Below are 27855 nucleotides of genomic sequence, written 5' to 3'. Positions count from 1 at the left end.
AAAAATTGTAAAACCTTAAACTACTAGAATTAAGATGGGAAATAAAAACGGTAAATCTCTACCTCTTGACGGAGATGAGAAGTACATGGCGAGTAGATTTCTTAATTGTATGCAATATATGCCGAAGTGGAAGAAAAAGTATGGAGTAGAAGGGAAGTTGAGAGTTGAAGTGTGGAAGATAGTAGTTGATGTTTTAGAAAAGAGAGAGAATTGGATTGTGCTAAAATGTGGTTGAAAGCTTCACAAGAAAGAAGAGAACAAATCCAGAAGACAAAAGATAGAAAGTTGAAAAGTGATGAAGCCGCCATTCAATTGAGATTTGAAAAAGAATTCTGGGTACATAGTGGCATCCCATTCAATGATGCAGATGAGAGTGCTTATCAGCAACATCTTAAAATTCCGCTCCTCACTGGTTTCCCCCCTGACTTGGGCAGTTGGGTGAGAAAACACTTGGTGGAAGCGGACACTGCTTGGTTTACAAAAAACATGCAGTGGCCCAAAGACGCTGACAAAGGGATTGAGAAAGGCAGAAGTTTTGATGTATTTCATCTAGATGATGATAATGATCTAAATGAAGATACAACAATCTTCTACCAAAGTTCCCAAAGGGGCAGAGGAAGAGTTAGATACCAACAACGTCGCAAGCCACCATTCAAATCAAAACCCCCATCAGATTCAGACAACTGTTGGAACTGTGGGAGACGAGGACACTTTGCACGAGAGTGTCGTTCTGCAAAGCAATATCAATCAAAGGGTGCAGGAAGGGGCAGAGGAAAAGCCAAATTTTTAGCATGACAAGCTTCCTCCTCTTTGACCGCTTATGCTCATACGGAGAAAGAAAGGATAGATGCCCATATGACAGCAAAACATGTCATTGTCAGATTATTAGAATTTTTTTAGATTATTAGAAGTCTTGTCCATCCAAGAAGTATGACAATGCTGTTTGTATGCCCAAATTACAAATGACTAGAGCTCAATTTGTGTTACACTAAAGTTAAAATATGCAAATCAAGTGGTAAAGAAATGCAACTTGCTTCTAGAAGATAAATAAATAAAATTAGAATGTGCTGTCCTCGTGTGCATGGGAGGGACCAGCTCATGATCGACCACAGGAAATGGCCAGCCTGTGACGAATCATTGTTGCTGAGACCTACCTTCTGCACGCGAGAGCTGTGCATGTGTGTGCGTATGTGTTAAAGTTAAAGTTAAAGTCCCAAATTGATGAAGATTGGCTAAACTTTTAGTATAAAGAAATTTGCTAGACTGTTGTCTATTCAATTTACACCGCAGAACAGAAACAATTTTGGCAGATAAAAATGAGAAGAAAAGAGAGAAGTCTGTTTGCGAGCAGAAACTAATCCACACTAGTGCATGTTAAGTGTCGAGCTCACATGAGAAATTCGATGAAGGAAAAAAAAAACGACAGAACATGCTTTCAGGAATTGGAAGAAGCTAAATTGTGAATTTAAGATTTTGCAATGCTACATTTGATAGGAATAATTGATTGGTTGTGTTATAAGATTATACAAAATTCTAAATGCAAGCTAAATCTGAGAGATTGAGTTCTTCAAATTTAAAAACAAAACAAAACAAAAATTCAGATTAATTTGCCAGTTGTTTGTTTTAGTTAAGTTTTTTTGGACTGGTGGATTGTTCTACCAGGAAACCTGAGTTGAAAATGATATATGAATGCTGTGTGGTGAGCTTGGATGAATTGGGACCAATGTGATAGTATGACTCCTTTTTGGAGACTGTGTGAGATGCATATGATGAGCATTGATGAATGATTGCCTGAATGAGAGGTTGAATGGTTGAAGTCGTTGGCGACTACTATAGAAAATTAGTAGAGCGACTTTGATGAAAGAGTGATTTTGAGCAGGTTGAATGTTAGAAAGAAACACGTAGCTTTTGGATTGATAATTAACTAGAGAAAAAACTGGAGAATCAGTAACACATGTAGAAGATGTGTGAACTGAGAAATTGAGAAGCGTTTTGGAAAGAAAGTCAAATTAAATGATGATGGTATGATCGTATGTCGTAAAGAACGCATTCTCCCAAAAAGTTTGTCAAGGTGTGAGGCATGGGCGTTGCCAAGCCTCAAAAGGGGGGAGTGAGTAGGACAGATAGTGGAAGATAGTAAGAATACAACACTTTATGACAATGAATTTTCGAATACATTTGGTGTTATACTGTGGTAATTTTTTTTGTTCTGGTGTAGATAGGTTAGCAACACGAGAGATTTAGAGGTTCAAAAGAAAGACAGTTAAAAGAAAACATTTTTGATTTGGACAATTGCAGGCTAACAGGAACATGAGAACGATAAGAACTACGAGGTGGGATCCAATTTCATTGGGGATATTGAGAATTCACAGCACCATACTCTAAGTCACATTTTTGAGCAAGCATGACAATAACATGTGAGAGGTCAAGACATACAGATCAGGGCTTGATGTGGAAAGCAGACCTCGATGAGTTGATTTTCAATAATGATAGTGAAGACAACATACTGTCCGATTAAATTGGAACTATAGATAAAATGTAGCTAAAAAAAAAATAGGATGAGTTGCAGGATTTACGATATAAAAACGAGACTGCTGTTATTAGAAGAATTTGAAGTTTAGTAAACAAACGTTACCAGCAAACTGATGGAAGCAGCTACATTTGGAGATAGTCTTACAAGTTTGACGTCCCAGCCTGTCATTCTCAGTGTCAGGGTCCCTGAAAGCCAATCCGAGTCTTCGCCTGCAGCCGTGAACAACTACAAAATGGTGCCTGGCTCTGAAGCACCTTTGACCTTTGGCAAAGGACAAGAAAAGACTCCTGTGCTTGGAGGGGGACAAGTACACTCCGGAGGACAGACAACATCCTCGGGGACGAGAAAAGACAGTGAAAAGCGGAGGAACTCACAATGATGAAAATTGACTCATTTGAACAATGGACTCATTCAAGAATGATGGATGGGGTCGCTCTGAAGCAACAACAAAAGAACACCAACTTGAGAGGGTGACGTGCGGCAAAAAGATATGGACTTGGAGTGTCCGACAACCAAATCGCACTCCTTGGTACGGCGTTACCAAATTTGGTGAAGCTTGGTTCAAAGTGGAAGGGAGATTCATTGTGCACTGAGTTTGACAGAACTGAGGAGATTTGATAAACAAATAAATAAAAATTTGAAAAATACGTAGGGCTCCAGAGAAAAGCATTATAATCAGATATTGAACGGATTTGGATAAAACAAATAGGCTAAAACGGTAGGAAACAAGAGCAAGATCTGGTGTTTTGGCTCATCAAGCTTAAGACGTAGAGGTCGAGTTATGTAACTTTTAGAACAGGACATTTGGCAGTCAGGAGGGAGCTAGGTTGCTCAATGTACCTACTCAATACAACAGTAAGGTTTTTTGTACCACAGTGGAGGTCTGATGGTCAGAAAGTTAGGTACGTTCAATTTTTGACATTCACACAATCATGCATAGGAGTCACACGGCGACAGTTAACAAGACAATGACTGCAATAGGGGCCACCTACGACTGCACCGACAGGAAAAAGTAGAAGTGAGAGAGCAGAGTATGGGATTATATGCTAAAACGTCTGCTATACAGTTACCGATAGGAGATTCTATCAAAAGAAGCTACATGAGAGATGGATTAGAATCCCTTTGTCTGTGTTCTGTTTGTGAGTAATCTCTGTAAAATTGTGACAGTCTTGTTGTCGTTCGTCTGAACTTTGTATGCCGTTTTGTGTATGTGTGCGTGAAGATGTGTGTGTGTGTGTGTTCACACTCTGTGTGGGTGCGAGCGTGTGAGGAGAAAGAAGGCATGGGTAAGACAATCTCTTTTAAACCAGGAGGCAATAAATGGGAACGCCCCTGTCATAAATAGTTTTTGGTTAAAGGAAATCATTAGGAGGTGTTCAAACTCTTCCCGCAAACACTCCTATTTGCCAGTTAAATGGGCACGACAATTGACTACGAGAGTTGCAAGCAACAGATGAAGAGCAGTCCTTGGCAGATTATATGATCAGGACGCTGAAACTGTGTCAAAGACAAATTTACTGCCGCCTGATCTTTCCTCCTAACAGGTCGACAACCCCATCAATCCAGGAGACTGGGTCTACATCGAGGTCATCAAAAGAAGGAACTGGGCCAGCCACGACGGGAGGGACCATTCCAAGTCTTGCTGACTACATATGTTGCATCCAAGGTTGCAGCACCCACAAATGCATTAACGACGACTGCTCTCCAGGAGGAAACTGGATGGGAGCTTTGGACATCACCGCTGTGTGCCAGGATGAGAGAGCCGTTTTCAAGGTGTAAGGGCTCTACTACCAACATGGCTGCACCATCGGACGGGACCTACTTCATCCAGAAGTTCAGAGGCACTGCCTCACCTGCATCCTATGAGTGCACGTGCCTGTTCAGTACGGATCATGGTTTTGTGGTCACAAGAGTTGTCCGATGCTGCCTGCCCACTGGACACGAGCGTGTGCGCCAGTGTGTGTGACGGAACACACCTACAGACTACAACATCATCAGCTGACGAAAACACGAGCACATATACAACTTCTTAGACGTGACAGATGTGATAATGATAATGAGACGTGGATTGCGTAGATGCTGTTCTGTTGAGCATGTGTTACGGAAACTTGTTGATTTGACCATCAAATATGCTTCGCACGTGATGGATACAATGATGTACTGTTTCTGTGTTTTTCTTTTTATTTTTTTTATTATTGATAGCGTTCTGGTCGCCTGTGGCAACGGGGCCGTGTAAGAATTTTCCTGCTAATAACATCTGGCCAGCAGGTTTTTCGCTTACACAATAAGTTTGATTTGGGGTATTGAGGTAATGCCTCATCTTCACTAGAAAGTGTTGCTATCATTGTTTGTTGTTTTTATTTTTACCATTCTACTTTCTTCATTATACGTATATATGTTTTTTTTACTTGTCTTTGTTGTTTGGGGTAGCATAATCATATGATAAATCAGGAGGGAGATGTTAGGGTTTTCCAGGTTATCTTTATCATAGGATTATGTTGGAATGCAACAGGTAATAAATACCTTACCTTGTCCTCCTTATCACAAGGTCGTAAAACATCCCCTGACATGTTTAGACTAGAGGACAAGGGCTTTAGCCAGTTTACCCAAACCCCCACTCTGTTTCTCTTAATAAATATCCCATCGCAGGAACGAGGGTTCAGACTTCATTCTGGAGCGAGTGAACTCTCCACCTGCAGGTGTCCAAAAAGGACTTACTTGTCTCCCGTGTGGTTCTTGCAAAATATTGTTTGAGTGAGCAAATCTCTAACATTGACCATGGCATTACTGTCCTCGATTGGCCCAACAATGCAAATTAGCTAAAGGACGCTATTGAAGCATCCTGGGCATCCATAACATCTCAGCAATGCCACAGGCTGATTGCCTCCATGCCACGCCGCATGGGTTGCAGTAATCCGTGCAAAAGGATTCCCAACCAAGTACTGAGTGCATTAATGGACATTTTCAAATGTTTGATTTTGTTTTGCTGTTATAATTTTTTTTTAACTTGGTCTGAGGAAATATTTTAACATTTTGAGATAGGATATTTGCGTTTTCTTAAGCTGTATGCCATAATTAGCAATATTAAAATAATAAAAGGCTTGCAATATTTCAGTTTATTAGTAATGAATTCAGAATGTATGACATTTTTGTTTTTTAATTGCATTACAGAAAATAAAGACCTTCATCACAATATTCTAATTTTCTGAGACAGTCCTCTATATAGCTCCAGAGTAGACGTAACCGGGAAATAAAGAAAGTTAAGGGTGACGTAACAAGATGTCATACACAAAAGCCCAGTGCCCTCGAGTGACCGGAGGAAACCTCTACAGTGCATGAGCAGCTCTAGTTCCTTTGTTAAGAGCCAAATCGACTGCCTTTAACTTAAAAGTGGCATCATATGCATTTTTTTGTCCCCCATAATGAGGGTTTGTGTATAAAAGCTTCCTTTCTTCAGTAATGTCCGTCTTGATCTCATTCTGTCTCTTCTTTGTGTCAATTATACGGCACTATTTGCCTGGCAGACGGACATGCGATCAACACACCACTCTTCTTTCCAGTGACTGTGTGTCTGGTCACATATCCCTCCGCCCAGCAAAGCGGTGCCGCACAACAGCGGTTCACAGTCTTTTTACAAGTGTATAAGTGTATTAGTCATCACAAAAATCATTAAAATCCATAGATACGCTGTACCGGGTGACAAGCCGCAGGGTTCAAAGCTTGTGCAAAAAGTAGCAGCTTATAGTCCGGAAATTACGGTAATACTTTTTCTATCGTTACAATGCCATAATTGTTACTGACAAAATAAAGTGCCACATTACTACTAAGCTTCCACTACATTATCGCTGAGTGGACTTTTATGTTTCTTCTTTTGAAGGGAATCATTTGATTCCTATAATAAATTATCAAAATCATTGCTTTCACACAATGACATGCAAGCAACATAGCATTGTTTGTAATGCAGTCCACAGTCATGGTTTTGTAAATCGAAAGGCATACGTATCCAGAATCTTGCTCAACGCAAACACGGTGCAATCTACATTTAAAAAACTGTGTTTTAAATTATGAAGAATTGGGAAATATTTGTGCCATGGGGGTTTTTAGATATGATTCAAATGAATGAGCCACCATTCTCAGTATGCGTCGTGGCTGTTACCACGAAATGCATGAGAAACAACAAGGTAAGCAATAGCAATGTAAAATATTGTTTTTGGTAATAAATAAATTTAAACAAAAACAAAACCTGAAATGGCCAGCTCTTTTTAGTAAGCCATGCATAGAAAGAGCCACAATCCACATCACTAATCATATTAGGATGTGTTTTTTAATTAAAATTATGATTGGTTGGACACACAATAGAAAAATGCATAAGACCTTGATGTCTATTGTATGTAAATGAGGTAGGGGTCATAAAATGGTATGGCCTTTTATGGCACCATAAATCAACCCCCTTTTGAATTGGGAGGAGGGGGCATGTGCGCCAGTCTGGCGGGCGCCAAGATAGCGCCAGTCGAGACGGCGCCATCTTTGGCTGTCGCCAATTTGGTTTGCTGGCGCCATTTTTGGATGGGGATATGTATGGGCATGTATAGGGCCTGTATTTTTGTGAAACAGAGCAGAGAATTGATACACCTGAGTTAGATTTGCTATCAACCAGTGCGTCTAGGGTCAAGGGGGGAGTTTTGTTGAAAAAAGGGGGGTCAAGGGGGGAGTTTTGTTGAAAAAAAGGCATCTGAAGGAGATAGTCAAGGTGTTGCATCTAATTTGACATACAATAGTTTATCGGGTCTCAGAGTTGTCTGTGTAACTTTGTTGAAAAAGGCATCTAATTTGACATACAATAGCTTGTGGGGCCACCACTAGTTGAGTCAGGAGAGTCAACATTATTACCTCCGAGTTGTCTGCGTGTAACTTTGTTGAAAAAGACATCTGAAGGAGGATGTTTAACATACAATAGTTTGAGCTGAGGTCAAGTCATTAAAACGACGGCAAAAATCATTAGCGGTAGCAAAGTGTTATCACGGCACGTGACCCCATAGGTCTTTTCTCCGCCGAATTTGAAGTTAGTTTGGGAAGGATGACCAGCGCTCATTTTGAGAAGACAAGCCAGCGCATGAGCTCTGATCAACGGAGTCGGAGTGCGTCGAAAATTGTTTCGAGGTAAGGTAAGTCATGTTACTATTTTGTCGGTATAATAATAAATACTAATAGTAACAATAATAATACACTGGGGTTATTTGTAAAGCACGATGTAATGTTTATGTAATGTTTGTAGACATCACCGTTTTTGCTGACGTCCACGCATCTTTTGACGACGACTTTAGCGACGTTTATCTAACACAATCAGACTACGGTGAGTCAACCGTTCATCTAAGGTAGTTAATATGAATGCTATTAGTTGGTGATTTATTTTATGTATGTAACCGATCTCGTGGCCGCGGCCACTAGGAAAAACAAGCAGCCGACACAAGCTGATTTTGAAACACAGACTCTAGTGGGTGTCTCTGGACGCCATTTTGAAGCAACGGAAGCGGCAGAGCCAATCGGATCAGAGCCAGCGAGAACAACCGCATCAGAGTCACGTGCTACCATTGAAACCAATCCACTTACGTCCCACGCCGACAGACAGGAAGCATCCACGGACATAGAATTAGCGGAGGCTCTTTCTGCATACGAAGGCTTGAACCATCCTCACGAGTCGACAAACAGAGTTGGAGGTATTCCTTCTATTTTTTTTCTCTTTCTATGTTATCATTCGACTTGCTATTTTTGGTATTATAACAGCTTATCTGTTTTATTACTTCCAGTTAAACGTCGTGACACAGGACGAGGGATTCTAAGAGGAAGGAGGAGGAGGAGGCGGTCATCCTTCTACAGCACGAGCCACTCAGCCAGCAGGGGGCCTAAGCTGGCACGCGAGAGTCATCACCACACGAATAGAAGACAGCCTGTAAAGTGCAGTGGTAATTGCATCTACAAAAGGCGGTTACAGGAATATTTTAAGCTAATACGTATTCTGACAGATTTGACCGAATCAAGATAGGTCTGTTTTTCTTACTACTCTGTGTTGTTTCTGTTGTGTTTTTAAAAAAAAAAAGGAAATATAATGGATCATTCAAACCTCACGTCAGCAGAGTCAGATTTCTTAACAAACATTGATGAAATAGATTTGCAACCATTTAGCGAAACAAGCCAAAGAAGTGACACACCTGAGCTAGATTTGTCAAGCGTTAACAATGATTTGCTATCAAACAATACGTCTACAAGCCAAATAGCAGATTTGCTCAACAATGTGAGCACTGCTTTGTTGGAGGGAGAAAGCCCCGTCAGTCCTGCTATTCTTACCCATTTACAAGTTGTCGTAGATGAACTGAACAATCAAAGTCTGAATGAAGGTAGACATAGTCCTACACAGATCCCGTCATAATTGCTAAACATGATAGCAGAATTAAACAACCAAGCTAATGATAGCAGCGGGCGTATCAGTCCTGGTATTCCTGTTCAATTGCTAAACATGATCCAAAATCTAAATATGCAGCCTCTGGTTGACCCGTTGACCGTTAAGCCTGTCGATTCAACGCCGGCTGTTATTGATGACGTTCCACCGGCATTTCAGCCTAACAACTGCTCTTTTATAATTGATCACGAAATAGATGTTATTGATGACAGCACACCAGCATTTTAACACATGCCCCACCAATCTAACAGCGGTTCTGTAATAACTGATCAGCGCGGCAGTTCTGTTGTAGTCAATAGACCGCATTTCAATAATGTCGAGGTAAGGCGACAGTTAAAGCGAACATCAATGATTTTGCAACCTTTTACCTCCAAATTGAAGATAAAATAGATGATGTTTTGCAAGAGGTGGTTAGCCGAGCACAACCAGGTGATGTGATTCAAGCTGAGTTAGTGAGTGGTAATGAAAGAGCTGACATCTACCAGCAAACAAGTGACATAAACTCTATCAGAGATAGTGTATCAGACATGCTTGAGCGTTTAGCCCAATCAAATACAGAGCTTCTGGCTGATGAGAGCTTAGAGCTTATTGTACAAATAGTCACTCCATTGCGTGGTGAAATGCGTCGTAGGTTGCTGAACAGTACCAACAGAGAAATTTTGAGGTTGAAAAAACGACACTTACACATACCTCGTACTAAATACAACAATCTATGCTTTGCTCTCTCACTAACCTATCTGCTAAATGACACACTCACAACAAAACAGGCCACAAGACAGGCATGGCTCTTACACGAGAGTATGGGGTTGAATTGTCAAACACCTGTGAGTCTGGGTGATGTCAATAAATTTGAGAAAGTCCTCAAACGGAAAATAACTGTAATGTACCGAAAAGAGGACTGCCGCCCCATGACTTTTTTCGACACACATTATCCCAAAACAGACAACGACACATTGTCTTACACCTCGAGGGTCATTACTACGGCGTGAAAGCTATAGAGGCATTCGTTGGTCACGCGTTCTTTTGCAGACATTGCTACAAGGGGCACGAGAATTGGCAACAGCACCAGTGTGAAGAACACTGTAGCGTTTGCCTCGATCCGTGTTGTAAACAACGGCGGATTAAACGTGTTATCTGCCCCGATTGTAACAAAACTTGTCGTAATGAGGAATGCTTTGCCAAACATAAAGAGTTTCGAGCGACGAATCGTGTGAGCAACTGCACTTCATACAAAAAATGCTTGCAGTGTGGTCTCCAGTATTATGTGAAAGCTGATGGTACCGGTGCTAAACATCGCTGCCCTGTTAAAAAATGCACAGTGTGTGATGAGATCTTAAATCAAGATGATGCCTTGCTGAATCCCCACATGTGCTACATTCAGCCCATCAAGCCTCAACCACCTTGCAAAAATGTAGTCTACTACGATTTCGAAACCTATGTAGATACAGATGGTTGACACAAACCTTTTCTCATCTGTTGTAAATCAAATAGACTGGCGAAACAGTGGTTTGGCACAGATCGTGTTGACGAATTTCTCAGATTTTTTCGAAACCCCCGGTTTAAACAAACTACATGTGTTGCACATAATGTGAGAGGTTTTGATTCATACATCTTGATAAGGAGAATGCTTGAATTAGGTCTCAAACTTGACATTCTGATGCAGGGGAGTAAAGTTCTGTCTTTTGTTGATTTAGACACAAAATCTCGATTCATAGACTCCCTGTTAGATAAATTGTATATATATATGTTATCATGCGTTCCCTAATGAGTACTTATTAATAAGATTATTGCACAGAATGCTTGCTGTTTCGCCTTGCAGACGTCCACCAGTCCACAACAAGTCAAACGATGCTGTCTGGAGCTTCCTGACCTTCTACACCTCTGGGAATCCAAGAAAGTTGTTGATAGCTCAATCTATTTTCTTGATGTCTGCACATGGCATTTCGTCCTTGCACTCTTTATGTTTCTCATGGCATCCTGTCTGCAACTTCTTGTTTCACATAGAATCTCGTTTCTTCTCTCATGAGACAAAGCCCACGCTTCCCCCCACCTATCAGGGGCTAGTCTCACATTGTGGGTAGGGCATTCCAAATAAAAAGAGTGAGGAGTGTAAACAGACTTTTAGTGTATTCGGATTGCTGTAAGTCTGGATGCACTCCTCGTGAGAAAAGACTCAATATTCTGCCTCACTGGTTTTGTCTGCTGATCCTTTTGCTGATTTTGAACCTGACACTCCCTCTCATTCCTGACGATGCCTCTCAGTGCGATGCCTAAGGCCCTGGGGTTTGAAGACAAATCAAAGGGTTATTTCCCACACAAATTCAGCTCTTTAGAGCATCTAAACTACTTAGGGTGTCACCCTGACCCTACCTACTACGATATTGAGCAAATGTCACCCTCTCAACGAGCCAAGTTTGACGAATGGTATGCCAAAGAAGCTAGCAATGTGTTTGATTTTGCTAAACAGGTGATAGCCTACTGTGAGAATGACGTTGACCTGTTAATGCAGGTGTGTGAGAAATTCAGGAGCGAGTTTTTGAGGCCACCGGAACAGCTGTGACAATAGCCTCTGCGTGCATGAAAGTTTTTCGCACTAATTTTCTAACCCCTCAAACACTAGTCATTGCACCTTCAGACAACTATATGCATCAGTACAAAGCTTTTTCGCATGACTCTATTCAGTACATGCAATGGATCATGCATAACCAAAATATTCACATTAGGCATGCATTGAACAGGGCGAAGTTAAGATAGATAACTACACGGTAGACGGCTATTCTGAAATTGGGGGCGTAAAAATAGTGTTTGTAATTTGGTTATCACCACGGCTGTGCAGAATGCTACGACCTCTCTAAAATACATGTCCGACAACAAAACGCCCTTTTCAGGAGAAGTTTGGTAACACCCAAAACAAAATTCAGGAACTACAGCTTAAACAGGATGTGCACCTTGTAATTATGTGGGAGCACAAATGGTTGCAAATGAAAAAGTTGAACATAGAGGTGAAGGAATTCCTGACAAAAGCCAAATTTTCTACACCGAGGCAGGCCCTTTTTGGTGGTCGAACAAACGCGTTCGTTTTAAAATACACGGCAGAACCTAACGAGCGTGTGTTGTATGTTAATGTGACGTCACTATACCCTTTCATCAATAGTACGGGCACCTACCCCACCGATCATCCAACGATTATCCACGCTGATTTTAACTGTATTTCGGTTTCATCACCGCCACAGTCAACCCACCCTGTGGTTTGTATTTTCCTGGTTTACCCTTCAAAACAGCTAAAGGTAAACTCGTCTTCACACTGTGTCGTACATGCGCTGAGCGTAACAACCAGCAGACGGCGTGTACACATAATGATGATCAAAGATCGTTAACAGGTGTTTGGACAACCCCTGAATTTGCTAAGGCACTTGATCTCGGCTACACGGTTGCAGATATTACAGAAGTATGGCATTACACAAGAGCGAGCGACACAATTTTCCGTGATTCCATGCGAACATTTCTAAAAGGTAAACAGGAATCTTCAGGTTATCCGGCTCACGTGTTCAACCAGGCTGATAGAGAAAGATACATAAAAGGGTACGCCATTCATCAGGGTATCCAACTAGACCCTTCCAAAATTGCTGTAAACCAGGGAAAAAGACAAGTGTCAAAACTCTGTCTTAACAATCTATGGGGAAAACTCGCTGTTAGAAAAATTGTATATATATGTTATCATGCGTTCTCTAATGAGTACTTATTCACAATGTTACTGTTCAGTATGCTTGCTGCTTTGCCTTGCTTATTAACAGAACAGAAGGATTACGGCTGGGTCAGAGGCGAGATGACGGTTGTGTCAAACAAGATGCTGCTGACAGCTCAGCGTCCACCAGAACAGATCGTGAAAACAACACGTCAAACGATGCGTCATGAACCTTCTGATCTTCCTTAAAGAACGTCACTTTCTCTTTTTATCTCTCGTAATATCGCTTAAACTGTTTTGCTGATATAGCCATATCTGCACGCAACACTTTGTGCGTTACTTTTTGTTTCTTTTCTTACGAGACGAAGCCACAATCTCTTTTCCCCCCCCTTAAGGGCTAATCATCTCACACTGTGGGTAGGGCATTTCCAAATAAAAAGAGCGAGGAGTGTAAAACAGATTTTTAGTGTAGTCGGATTGCTGTAAGCCTGAATGCACTCCTCGCGAGAAAAGACTCAATATTCTGCCTCACTGGTTTTGTCTGCTGATCCTTTTGCTGATTTTAAACCTAACAGATTTTTGGGGGCTCGTTCCGGGGTCTCAATAGACCTATTTCAGGATTCCAGCTGACTTTTCGACCCAGGACAAGTCCTTGGCCAAGGCATATAGAGGAAACCCTTTTCACGGGGCTGACTCGATCAGTCAGCTGGACACCGGAGTGGTTGACGAGATCATCCGAGGAGAAGGCCCAGCAGACTGTGAGTATGAATCTTGATTCTGTTGAAAGTAATGAAAGTGCAGTAACAAGAGGTCACTTAAAACCTTGACAATTCTAGACCCTATCAAGTGCAATTAGAAACAGTAAATTCCGCTGGGATGATGGAGTCCCCTGACTGATAAGTCAGTTAAATTCCATGGGAGAGCGGACCCATCTGTTTTCTAAAGAAGTACAGGTAATTTGGAGCAGTTAAATTCCGCTGAGGTGTCGTGGGGCCTCCTAACTTAACCTTCCTAATGTGTTAGCTTTCTGCTGCCATCTGTGGTGTTTTTCTTAACTCTTGTTTAGCTGGTTTGGCTTCTTTATCCATGAAAAGATAGGTTTTATATCTACTTTAAGAAAAAGGCAAAACTAAGTTTTTTCTTACGCAATAGGAAGGTTAAAGAGTTTGTTAAAATCCACGGGAGGGCGGACTCCCCTGCTTGCCTGTGAGACGATAAGAGTGCGCATTGTGTGTGTGTGTGTATGGTTTGACTGAGAGTGATCTCATTTGAGCTCTCCTTTATATAAAACAGGATTGTAGACAGTGGCTTTGTGTGGAAGCAGAGGAATGGAGACTTACCACTGAATATTTTACCACTGTCCTGTGAATTAAATTGGCTTTAGGACACTGTAGGTGCCATTCGAATTGCCAATTCCGAAATTTAGAGAAATAAACCATGGGAAAATCAAATAGCAAACAAAAGCCGCTACCCCGACATGAATTAAAATGCAAGGGGTCGACACCGAAAATATAAAATATCTTGACAAATGCATATTTTGGACAGAGGTGGTTGCATTATGCGACGTGGCGGTGGCGAGGCTCTCCGCACTTCAGTTGCTCCCCCCACCCTTGTTATCAGCTGGGAAGATTGTCATGTCTATGTTGTGGGCCCGTGTGTTTGTTTCTGTGTATGTTTGTCTTTGTGTATCAGTTCGTTATAAAGGTTGGAATTGCGTTAAATTGGTGCACGAAAACGGTGTGCTAGACAATGGTTTATCAGATTTGCATTGTTAAATGTAAAAATTAGAAATTATAGAATAATATGACGGTTGTGGGCAGAAACTCATCCGACGAGGAGAATGCCCAACCCTCATAAAAATGTGAGAGTAAGAGAAAACATGCATTGTAGAACTGGATAAAATTAGGTTAATGATTAGAAATCAATGGTGTTATTATTATTCTCTAATCCCCTGCATTGCAAATGTCTTCTTGATGCAGATAGGTTAACAGGCTAGGACTTCAGTGAGGAGATAATTTATCAATTGATGGGGGTTAGTAATTGTCCAAATTCTAGTCACATGTTTTGAGGGACCACAGCAACAACACTATATTTAATTTGCAGGCCATTATTTAGTATGATATGACAGTGTCTAGCTAAGTAGACTGTTCTATCAAAAAATCTGAGAGTGAAGGAGGAGGTTTGATTTGTAATCTGACATTTGGGTCCCATTTTGAAGAGTCTCTGCAGGAGCATAGATTGTTTTTGTTTAAAGATATGTTTAACAGTTTATCTCGGTGCAGTAAGGATATAGCAATTTTGCAAGACTTAAAATTAAAAATTAAAAAGCAAAAATACATTCTCATTTTCCCAGATGAGAGGAAAATTGAAAGATAAGGAAGACGAAGAAAAGATAAAAAAGAACTTGCTGTTGCACAGACAGGAAGATGATGACACAGTGTCAGCGCGAGCTCGCTTAAGAATCGCAGCTAAGAATGTGATGAATGAAGATGAGAAAAATGATCAAATTACAAAGACAGATGTTGTGGCACGGCAAAGCGAACCATCCTTTCCGTCTTTGTACCCCAAATTAAACAACTCATTGCTTCCTATAATTTGAGAGGTGATGAAGTACAACAGGTTTTCATGGCATCCTTAACCAAACATTGGGCAAGCGTTAAAGGCACCTGGAGTCCTTTTGATCTCCAGGGCCGTCCATTGGAATATAACAGGGTGCCATTACAAATACAAATTGACCAACTATTGGGCAGGATAAAAATAAAATTCCAACGTAGAGCAAATTACACAGACATTGGCCGAACTAAACAAAAACAAGATAAGTTGTTTGAAGACTTTAGACACAGACCAGAAAGAGTGTTCAACTTATGTCTATGATCAACAACTCAAAAATGCTCTACATGCAAATTTGCGACCAGTATTATGTCGACAACGAATAAATTCGACACATTTTTTCCCTATAAATTGGTGCCGTTTGGGTTTGAAGTACATAGTCACTTCAAAGGAGGAAAAGCATGATTTAAGATACGCGATTGATCAATGAGAAGGCTATCCCTTGTGCCAGGGGTGTCAAACTCATTTGTTCGCGGGCCGCGGTGTAGTCATGGCTTCTTTTGGAGGGCTGGTATGACTGTCATACCCGAGTAGATGTGTCGCCTGCACGTCATCTTTCTTGCATGGCTACGTTGCTGTCTCAGCTGCATCTGACCGTTGAAAGATGCACAACACTCAATCCTGCCACTCTCATTCCCCTTCCTGACGACGGCGGATTCCATGATTGTGTCGATGCTGCCCAACAGATTGCAAAAGCTCGGCCTGATTTGGAAGATACGCCTCTGCCAGATGGTCATGTGGGTTTTGTTGATGGGTCTTCTAAGAAAAATGAATCTGGTGTGACCCTTACTGGGTATGCCATTGTTACTGCCGACGAAGTCTTGGAGGCTGCTAAACTGCCATCCTATATGTCAGCACAGGCCGCTGAGCTCATTGCTTTGACTGGGGCCTGCAAATTGTTTGCAAACAAGTCTGTCACTATCTGGACTGATAGTCAGTATGCTTTTGCTACAGTGCACGTTTTTGCTCAGCAGTGGAGCAACCGTGGCATGATAACTTCTACAGGGAAGCCCGTCACCCATTCCACATTACTAACTCAACTTTTGGACGCTGTCCAGCTACCTTTAAAGGTGGCGGTTTGCAAATGTGCTGCTCACACTGCAAGATCTGATCCTGTTTCTCTTGGTAATGCTTTTGCTGACAAATCCGCTAAGGCCGCTGCAGAAGGCCTGCTCCATGTCCTCTCGTCTCTCACTGATCGTGATTCAATGTCACACATCTCCCCTGATGTGTTGCTTGACATGCAGTCTCAGAGCCCCTCCCAGGAACGACTCTCTTGGGAAAAACGGGGTGCAACTAAAAACACTGATGGTCTTTTTGTTTGATCTTTGGGCAAACCTGTCTTGCCTCGTAACTTGTTCAAATGGGCTGCTATTTCGAGTCATGGGGTCACCCATGTCTCGACGGGGGGTATGGTGAAACAAGTTGAAGCTATTTATACGACATACGGTTTTGCAGCTTTTTCACGAGGCAATTTAAGACCTCAGAGAGGAAAGTTCCCGACTCTATTGTATCTGTTTCAGACAATACATATGGTTTATATCCAATTACATAAATGTGAAGGGAAAGAATATTGTTTTTTCTGCATTTATTTGTTTTCTGCATTTATCTTATTGTAAAAAGGTGATCTCCGCAGACCCAACCTAAGTACGGAAGGTGAGCAAAGTCTGGTAATAGTGCCTGACCCTGGTGCCAAGATCCAGGGTTGACACGAAAGCTAGCAGAAGCCAATTTCCAACACACCAGCCCGAAGCTCAGGGTGTTGACTCTGAGGAGATCCAAAAACATGAGCATTAGAGAGTCATTTGGTGAGTACTTTAATCGGGCTGTGGCCTGCGCAAAGTCTGCCATGTGTTTTTGGTTGCTTTTGCTGGTTTGTGTTACCATTGTATTTTTTTCGGGGGTTATTTTATTTGGAGGGATGGAGTACCATGAGCCTCGAACATTCTTCTCTCGGGCAACTACCAACGCTGATTCTAATCAATATGGCTCATGATGGTTTTAAATGGGATAAGGTTTACCCTGTTGCCTCTATGACAAAATATAAACCCCTTTTTTCGTCCGATGTAGCTAAGGGTAATTTTACATGCATTAGATTACCTGGTACTGGTGAGAAGCTCGGCGCCCTACCTACTCCACGGTGTGAGACCATGACCAATGTCACTGCCCCTTTTTTGCCCATTGCTCGTAGTGATATTTGGTTTTGGTGTAATAGTAACAAACTTTATGATAGGTTGCCTTTAAACAGCTCTGGAATTTGCGCTTTGGTAACCCTATTGTTTCCTGTTCATTTGATACCAATGTCCTCTTATGATCTAACATCTTTTGCTAAGTCCGTAGTGCCCGAATACTGGCCGAGAACGAAGCGAAACGCCGAGTGGCAGGGCGCAGCTAATCCAACTTACATAGACGCCATTGGTGTTCCTAGAGAAGTACTGGATGAGTATAAGCTGGTGAATCAGATAGCATCTGGTTTTGAATCCGCCCTGTGTTGGTGGTGTACTCTTAACAAAAATGTTGACAGGATTAACTACATCCACTACAACGTGCAGAGGCTTGGAAACTGGACCGAGGCGGGTTTCAAGGCGGTCCACTCCCAACTGGCCGCTACTTCCCTCATGGCTTTCCAGAATCGAATGGCCCTTGAAATGCTACTCTCAAAAGAGGGGGGTGTCTGCGCCATGTTTGGTGAGCAATGTTGCACATTTATTCCAAATAATACTGCAGCCGACGGAAGCCTGTCCCGGGCCCTTGAGGGTCTGAGGACCTTGAATGGGAAGGATGAAGGAACACAGTGGGGTGAACACGGAGGTTTGGACCGACTGGTTGAACGTGTTCGGAAAGTACCGCACCCTGGTTTCCTCGGTCCTGGTCTCCATTGCCGTTTTCTCTGCCATTTTGACCCTGTGTGGATGTTGCTGCATTCCTTGTCTCCGATCCTTAATTAATAAGCTAATTACAACTGCTATCTCTCCACCAGCTGAGACTTTTCCATTACTCCAAAGGGATGACCTTTCGATCGACGGGAGTTCTTTCTCTAGTGACGACTCTGTCAGCGAATCCATTGTGGTAAACCTGTCCGATTTGTTTCATGACTCTGGCTTTGACGATTAAGACTCAATTTCCTCCCAAGTGTAAGTTAGTTCTTGCGAAATGTGATCCCTTGGCTGAAAATCTTTTGAAGTGGCCATATGGGTGATAAGTTAGTCCCCGAGAACTTATGATAAACAGGGGGGAATTGTTAGAAAAATTGTATATATATGTTATCATGCGTTCTCTAATGAGTACTTACCGTATTTGCCGGTGTATTGGTCGACCTTTTTCGATCCAAAATCGACCGAAAAAAATCGACCTCGACTTATACACCGAGTCATAAAATTTAACTTCGTATTCATCGCTTCAAATGTGATGGTAACCAAGGCCGTTTCTCATGCATCTCATTGTGCGTTGCACTTAGAAAATTTGAACCGGGCGGCGTGCGCGAGTGCGCGGCCCGCTGGAAGTCGAATGAGGCGCCGCAACCACCTCCGCGGTGCTTATAAACAGCCGATCCGCTCGGCGGGGGCTATTTTCGGCCACTTGGCTCGTGCGCACGGCCTCCCGGATGTGCCGGGCGGGTGCGCGAGCTCGCCGGCCGCTGGAAGTCCAATGAGGCGCCGCGACCACCTCCGCGGTGCTTATAAACAGCCGATCCGCTCGGCGGGGGCTATTTTCGGCCACTTGGCTCGTGCGCACGGCCTCCCGGATGTGCCGGGCGGGTGCGCGAGCTCGCCGGCCGCTGGAAGTCCAATGAGGCACCGCGACCACCTCCGCGGTGCTTATAAACAGCCGATCCGCTCGGCGGGGGCTATTTTCGGCCACTTGGCTCGTGCGCACGGCCTCCCGGATGTGCCGGGCGGGTGCGCGAGCTCGCCGGCCGCTGGAAGTCCAATGAAGCGCCGCGACCACCTCCGCGGTGCTTATAAACAGCCGATCCGCTCGGCGGGGGCTATTTTCGGCCACTTGGCTCGTGCGCACGGCCTCCCGGATGTGCCGGGCGGGTGCGCGAGCTCGCCGGCCGCTGGAAGTCCAATGAGGCGCCGCGATCTCCTCCGCGGTGCTTATAAAGTGCCGATCCGCTCGGCTTGGAGCTATTTCCGGCCTCCCGTTGGTGCCGGGCGGTGTGCGCGAGCTCGCCGGCCGCGATCTCCTCCGCGGTGCTTATAAACAGCCGCATGCGCACGGCCTCCCGGAATTTGAACACATTTCGTCAATAAATTTCGCATATTGAATTTTGAAGTTTAATATAATGCAACAATTGAGCTCGACTTATACAAAGGATATATCATAAAATCGTAAATTTCCGTCGAATTTTAGGGGGTCGACTTATACACCGAGTCGACCTGTACACCGGCAAATACGGTATTCACAATGTTACTGTTCAGTATGCTTGCTGCTTTGCCTTGCTTATTCTTATCTTGTACAACAGATAACAGATTACGGCTGGGTCAGGGGCGAGATGACGGTTGTGTCAAACAAGATGCTGCTGACAGCTCAGCGTCCACCAGAACAGATCGTGAAAACAACACGTCAAACGATGCGTCATGAACCTTCTGATCTTCCTTAAAGAACGTCACTTTCTCTTTTTATCTCTCGGAATATTGCTTAAACTGTTTTGCTGATATAGCCATATCTGCACGCAACACTTTGTGCGTTACTTTTTGTTTCTTTTCTTACGAGACGAAGCGACAATCTCTTTTCCCCCCCTTAAGGGCTAATCGTCTCACACTGTGGGTAGGGCATTTCCAAATAAAAAGAGCGAGGAGTGTAAAACAGATTTTTAGTGTAGTCGGATCGCTGTAAGCCTGAATGCACTCCTCGCGAGACAAGACTCAATATTCTGCCTCACTGGTTTTGTCTGCTGATCCTTTTGCTGATTTTGAACCTAACACTCGCACAGCGTGACAACATGACAAACACAAAAATTGTGACAAAATCTGAGGATTTTTTTGAACTTCTGTTTTCAGGTCTGTACGATGTGAAATTCTTCCACTTTATCAGCGAAAAGCTTTCGATTGTAAAGTATTGTTTCAACATAAACAATGAGATACCCGCCTCAAAAACATCAAACGTGGCTGCAGCGTGTTTCACAACAGCCTATGCATGTCTAAAAATCTACAGCTATTTAGAAATTTTACAGAGGCGAGTCCTTTACACCGATACAGACAGCCTCATGTACACGGTGAAGTGTTCTCCCTCTAGGGGATTATCTGGGTGATTTGACAGATGAGCTTTCGAATGACAGCATTTTAGAATTTGTCTCAGCAGGGCCAAAAACATACGCTTACAGGACGCGGGAGACAGGTCACACAGTCATGAAGATGAAGGGAATCACGCAGACTCACGAAAGCGGTCAGAGCATCAATCTCGATAGCATGCTCAATTTGGTTCAGGGGTACTGTTGAGTTGAGCTGCAGGCCGCACCCCTCTCTGGCTGAGCTGCCTCAGGTTAGGGTGTGTCTTCCTGCCTGGAGGCAGCTGATTAAGTGCACCAGGTGGAGATGTTGGAAAAATCAGTGTGGTTTGGAGGCACTGAGGTGCAAGCAGTGTGTAACAAAGGGAAAAGAGACTGCAGGACAAAGGCTTGTAAAAACAGAAGAAGGAGCCGGTGAGCTTTTGGACATTTGCATGGTTTGCAGAAAATGGACCAATAATGTGATGAATAAGTTAAAATGTGTTTGTGATTAATCATGTGAAAACTTTAAGATAGAATATTGTAATTTTAATATTATTCGGGTGAAAATACAGTTAATAACGTGGTGCGTTTAAAAGGTATTTGAGCTAGAAGTAATCGATTTGTGTGCGTGTATTCACAGGGGTTAAAACTGCTTTTGTTTGGGAAAAGTGCTTTAAAAATGTATTTGAACATACTATTGTTGGGTTGTCAACATTTAACAGAAATCAATCTCAGAGACGGTAGGTCTTTTTGGCTTGGCGTTTTCTTCTGCGCAGAAGGACGCACCACAGACACACAGCAAGTGTGGCAGTGATTCGCAGTCTGCTCTGAGTTTCGGCCGTGCCATTTATTGAGAGAGAAACAAAGGGGCAAGTGTACATGGTCGAGTAGGTTTCCAGACAGGAAAAACATTCCATAGTTATATCCCATTCCCACAGAACAAAGGGGATACTCTTATGGACGGGGCAGTATGGACGTCTCATGACCATTAGCTTAACAAAGACGTAGGGAATACATCGCTAGGGAATACATCGCTGTGTCGTACTCATGACTTCATCTTAAATAAGACCTTTGTCTGCTTCAGCCATCCCATGACAATCTCATGATCTGTACATGTCTAGCTAACTGTGGGGCTTATTGTATAGCGCGGCTAATGACTGCCATATGCCCCCAAGTCATTTTCACGAGGCCAGATACTGCGGAGAATCTTGCACACAAAAGTTTTTACATAGAATCCAATGATAAAAAGTATATAATTTCCAACATTCCCCCCTGTTTATCATTGGAATTCATGGGAAAACAAAACATCAACTAATAAGTACATATGTGTATACATGAGCATATGCTTACACAATATAGTATAGCACCATCGAAAAACATGAAAGTTTACATTCCAGAGTTTATCAGAACTACAGCCCTTCATCTGGCTTTGGCTAGGTTCGTTATAATGGAATGTATTTTGTTCTGGATCGTCAAGAAAAATAGACAGGTAGGCGATTTACGCAAGGCGATCCCACTCATCTTGTTCACGCTGGGCCAACCTGATATTCTGGACAGCAGACGCTGATGTGAACCTTTTAGTCATGTGACAAATTAAATTAATGCCACATGTGGTCATTTGATAAAGTAATGAAGGACATAATATTGACACAATATCACAGCATACTGCAAAGTTGAAATGCTCTTAGTTTTGCCCCCCTTGCAAATGTATGTGACTGTCGATGCAAAGTCCAGTCCACTGTATGTTCAGTCGTGAATTGCTCTGGGATCACTGCCCAGGGCCTGCTGTCCATCCAAGATCTTTATGTCCACTTCACCGTCCTCAGAGTCTCTTCCCAGGCCCCGGTCAGCGTTCAGGAGTTCCCTAGTAAACGACATCTCCATAACCAGTCGTCAGCAAACAATTCTTCTCCTTTGGGGTTGTTCGGGGCACGGGGATGATTGGTGGTGGTCGTCTCATCGGAGTGCTCAATAGAACCTCCAAGCGTCCCTGCATCTACTCCTATGATCCCGAAGCCCGCGTGAACCTAAAACAAACAAACAAACAAACAACACTCCCCCCAGGAGTTATGAATTATCTCCCTTATCTCTCATCATGCTGTCAGTCTCGCACGATTTCTCTTGTAGCAGAGTAACTGCTAGCCGTTCAAGTTAGCCTTTCCTGCTCCAGCTGTCACTGTCTGAAGTCCTGTCAATCACGTCTCAACAATCACTCTTTCCCAGTCCAAATACTAATTTTCTCTCCAAATTTCTTCTTTGATTTAGGTTTTTTTTTCTCAATATCGTCAAATTGGTACCAGTCTCGTCAGTTTTGTCCAACCAATTTGTGTATGTACCTTATCTTCGTCGAAATGTGTTCTTAAATACTTTCCCTTTAATAGCAGCTTCAATGCATTCATGTGTTAAGAAATTTTCCCTATTCCTTGTTTCTGATCCAATTTCCTATTTTATTTAATTACCTTTCAAACATTTTTTGTCTATTGTGCTGCAGTCTAATTCCTATTAGCTTTATGATTTGTCATCATTCATGCTTTTAGACCTTAACCCTTACTGTCGCTAAATTGTTACCACGCTTTGCTTCCATTCCAGATTGTTATCTCCCATTAACTTTGCTTTCGAGATGCTTCTTCTGCTCCTTCCATCACTGCCTGTTGAATTCTGGCACGTCCTGTTAAAGCCTCAAAACAAGTGAATCCGAAAAACATTGAATGTCACAATTAAATTTTATATCTACTTACTCATTCAAACGTAACCCCACCCCCCTTTGACACATTCACCCAATGTGTCATTAGGCATCCAAAAAGGAACCGGCAAATGTCCTACCACATCATCATATGTCTTGCAGCCAGTCCTGTCGAACCTTGCACTCATCCAGGACCGTCATCCCCAAGTTCCTGAAAATTGACTGTGCGCCTCACACTCGGCAATACCAACAACGGACACTTGTACTCACAAAACCACACAGGCAACGAGTATCTACTAAATGAAAATAGACACACAATGAATCATGGCGCACGAGGATTCCGTCCTGAAACTTCTCAATCATCATAAAAATCAATAGGGTTAGGGTTAACATTTTCACGTGAATTCAACATAACCTTTCCAAGACTGCAATCGACAACCTGCAAAAGTAATGCAAGTTAAAAAAAACAACCAGCAATCTGCTCCTCGGCTGGCGGTTGATGCTGCAATAAGTCAAGTGGCACACAGAAACAAAGCAAAGCTCGCACTTGCCACAAGCAAGCTTAATGGTTAATATGTATGGTTGTCATCTACATAGTCTGTCACCTTGTCGGGTGAGTCCAGGTTCGTCATGTCATATGTCCATCGTCCTAGTGTTCGATATCCGTCCTGTCTTGTCCATCCGTGTTGCTGAATTCGGCCTTCTCCATGAACTATTTTTGTTGTTCATGGTGCCTTTGATTAACCGTCGGCTGTTAGTCATCACGCTTGGGTGTTTCCGTCTCAGGTGAGAGGAATCTTACCCTCAACTGTGACCCTTTCATACCAACTCCAAAATATTTTGGCCTTTCATACTGCCCTCAACACACACACACATGTTCCTAACCACACAAGCACCAATCCATTTGCATCTATCACTCATACAACAACAAACAAATTTAGTATGTGTAAGTGAACAGGCAATCAGCGAATATTGACGGTAAATCCTTCATTTCTGGATGTTCTTCCCAAGTGAATATTTCGTACATTCGTACCGGACCTTTACCGTAAAATTGCCAATTAAATGCCTAAAAATTCAGTCATTTGTTCTGCTGAGCATGTTCATGGATGAGCATGGGGAAAGAAGCAGCCTCAGCAGGTCCTTAAATAATCTTGTCCTACTCCATCGTTCTGATCGAGCACCTGGGTAGAGATACTCAAAAGTCTTCCTCCAACAGTCTACTCTACTACATTATTTTCACTTTGCCATGTTAAGGCATTTGTTTTCCGAGTCCTATCACATTTGTCATCGCGTTCACTGTCACTTGGTGTGAGTCTCATGTAGTGTTATTCTTAACTGTCAAAAGTTTTCATGGCTGTTATTCCTTGATCTTATCAGACTTTTCGTTTTGACACCAGAATTTTCCTGTGAGGTGTGATTAACTTCTACTTTATTAATTACCTCCATTGAACAATCTAATCACCTTTTGACTGCATCCTAGTAGATCCTAATGCCCTATTTCCCTTCTCCAAACTGTCAATGACTGAATGTCTAATTGTTAAGCTGGATGGGCTAAATGTGATTCTACTCTTATTTCTTGCAATTTTAGCCTATCTGTTTTATCCAAATTTATCCTCTGATTATGATACTTTTTCTTTCTTCGTAACACTACACACTTTGTTCCTTATTTATTTATTTATCTTTTAGCAAGACTCCTCAGTTGTGTCAAACTCAGTGCCCAAGCAAGCTTCCATCCACTCTGACCCAAGCTCCACCAAGTTTGATAACGTCTCAGCAGCTTGATGCATCTTTCAGGTCTTGTGTGTCTTTCGCCGCACCTCATTGTCAGGTTGTTGTTATCTTTGGTTGTAGTCTCAGAGTCAACTCATCCCTCACTCTTGGATGAGTCCATTTTCAACTGAGTCCATTCTCATCTTGTGAGTTCCTTCGTTCTTTGTACTCCGCCTCCAAGGATGCCGTTCTCCTCCAGGGCGTTGTGCTTCCCCCCCAAGCACAAATATAGTCCTTCTTTGCTCTTGCAAAGGTCAAAGGTGCCTTAGAGCCATGCACCATTTTTCTTGATGTTCTCAGCTGTCGGTGGAGTCTCGGGATCGAGTTTCAGAGTCACTGATGGATACTGAAAAAGACAGACTGGGATACCAAACTTAAATATCATCTTCCAATTTGACATAAATTTCATAGTGCCTTCTGTTAATCAAACTTCAAATTCTACTATTATCAATAATCTAATCTACTTGAGAAGGACAGTGCTTTTCCTTCATGAGCGCTCGGATGTATTGCGATGGACCTCATTTGAACCATTTTAAATTGACAGATTACCCTAAACTTAAATTGCAAGCCTTAACTGTGATTTCTCTCAATTATACTGTAATTTCTAGAAGCTCCTCCTATTTTCAGGCTACTATCTATCTTTGTTTTCCTAACTTTGATTTCTTGCAATTCTCTCTATTACCTTTCCACCTTTCCTGATTTGAGCCTTCAATTTCTGATAAAGTTTCCAAATTTTGCCTAGTATCATCTCTATTTTGACCTCAGTATTAATGGTGTTATGCTCACTTTACAGATATTACTGAACTGTCCTGAATTTATAATTCACTGCCACTACATCGAAGGCCATTTCTCAGCTGTTCACTTTTTCCATGTTCCTGTTAGGCTCCACTATTCGAATCTAGGATGTGATTTTCATATAGAGTCTCTTTTAGGTTCCTATGTGGATCATGTTTCACACAAACAGGACATGCTTGAATTAAATTCTTTTTTTCAAGAATCTAAACCAAAGGTAACTAATAGGTAACTAATAACTCATCTCCCCCCTGTTGTCACATAAGTGACACAACAGGCGTTGCCTTAAAAGTCATTTTGGCAAAACAGTTTTGTTATTGACATTGTCAATAACACCTTATCCATTATCACACCCTTTGTTGTTTGAACTAATATCATTTTCAATCTTGTCAATCCTTCTACTTTTGGTGTCCACGCGAATGTATCTTTGACTGCTAACGGCTGTCCATGAGCCACTCCTGTTAGTGGCTTAGCAATTTCAGCATAGCGTGGAGCCCAAGCTCTGCAGTAATGACAGAAAAAAACATCAGTTGTTCTTTGTGACAGGTCGTGGTGTGTCTAATATAACCTGTTCCCTGCTCTCCCTTTCGCTGAGAGTAAACCAAGATAGTTTACTTCTGGTTTTTACGCATCCTAACTTCTGTTACTTGACTTCACTTCCTCTCTGGCCTAGATGCTGCATGAGGAGAAAGGAATCTCATCCTTACACTTCCTTTGTTTAAAAAGCAATTATCATCATTGTAGACAAAAACTTGAATTTTTGTCTATTCGAAACCCTTTGAGACTGTTTGTGATTTAGGGCTATACAAATAAACTTGACTTGACTTTTAGATGAAAGCGTAAAACGAGCCATTCAATTCATGATAATCAGTCAACCACTGTGAAATAAGCCTATTTTCTTTTCTTAGCATTAAATATGCTCAAAATCACTCTTTCTTCAAAATTGTTCTACTACTTTTCACATAGTAGTCTCCAACAACGTCAACCATTCAACCTGTATCTTGTCATTCATTCCTGCTCATTTGCATCTCACACACGCGCACACACACAGGCACGCAGGCACTGGCCTCACTCTCCTCAAGCTCTCTTCAAGCTGTCCACACAGTCATACTACATCATTTTTAATTCACAGTCCTCATTTGAATCTGTCCTATCTCAAGGTTCTTGATAAAACAACCCTCTCATTCCGATTTTGACATATTCCAAAAATTCACTCAAGAGATGCTTGCATTCAATTAATTCCATAAGCTTTTCATTTCCACAAAATTTGCAAATTTAGGGCAATTTTCCTTCCACTCATTCTTAAAGGCAAATTCTACATTACACCTTTACATTGTCCCAGTTTGAAATTCACATCATTCAGCCCATTCAAATCACACTGGGAAAGTTTTTCAACATTCCCGAAATTGCAAAATTAAAAAATCATGTTTTTACGTTAAATTATTACTTCTTTGTATGGCATGCTCAAACTTGGCCAATAAAAGATTGATTAAAATTTCTGCAAAATTTTATAAAATTCATATTTCACCTCCAAGTTCTACATGTTTCAACTGATTCAATTCTGCTCGAACATCATCCTGTTGCATCTCCTAAGTATTTATTCATCTTTTTCGCCTGTCTTTACACCAATTTCTCCAAAAAATGCATTTTCCAGTTTCAATGTCTCCTTCTTTTTCTTGCGGTGCAAATCAAATAGACCCCAGTCTAGTAACTTTCCTTGCACATTATTTTAGCCAATTTCAAAATTTTAACACATAGACACTCATAAACACGCAGAGAACACAGGGACAAAACAAAGGCCCACAACAAAAACACAGTGCACAAACAACATCAACAAACAATGCTGCGCAAACGTCTTCCTCTATTTGATGTTTTGGTTTTACTATTTTTATTTATTTTTTCTCACATTAGTGGCCTTCCAATAAGGTTTGACAACTGTATCATTCACATACATCAGCGTCATTTATACTTTGGGGAAATTTAACAGCCTTGGTCATGCTTCTTGTTTGTACAGGAGTTCTTATTGACTGACCATGACATATTTCGCTATTATATGGGGGGGGTTTCAGGTCTTTTAAATTAGATGCATGTTCTGCATAGGAGCAGAAGG

The 27855-nt window shown here is 42.1% G+C and overlaps 1 long non-coding RNA gene across 1 annotated transcript in view; it reads left to right on the top strand.

The window, feature by feature from the left end:
- The window catches only part of LOC148394760 (uncharacterized), an 88075-nt gene extending 82829 nt beyond the window's left edge, over positions 1–5246 (top strand). Inside the window, exon 2 of the long non-coding RNA XR_015859563.1 lies at positions 3756–5246. This is a non-coding gene — a long non-coding RNA (uncharacterized LOC148394760). The remainder of the gene's footprint in view (positions 1–3755) is intronic.
- Positions 5247–27855: the final 22609 nt, after the last annotated feature.

This window comes from Syngnathus floridae, chromosome 7 (genome assembly GCF_059516105.1).
Source record: "Syngnathus floridae isolate MCC-2025c chromosome 7, RoL_Sflo_1.0, whole genome shotgun sequence".
Classification (NCBI taxonomy): Eukaryota; Metazoa; Chordata; class Actinopteri; order Syngnathiformes; family Syngnathidae; genus Syngnathus; species Syngnathus floridae.
Note: the sequence above shows the minus strand (reverse complement) of the source record. Positions and strands in the feature narration are given on the sequence as shown.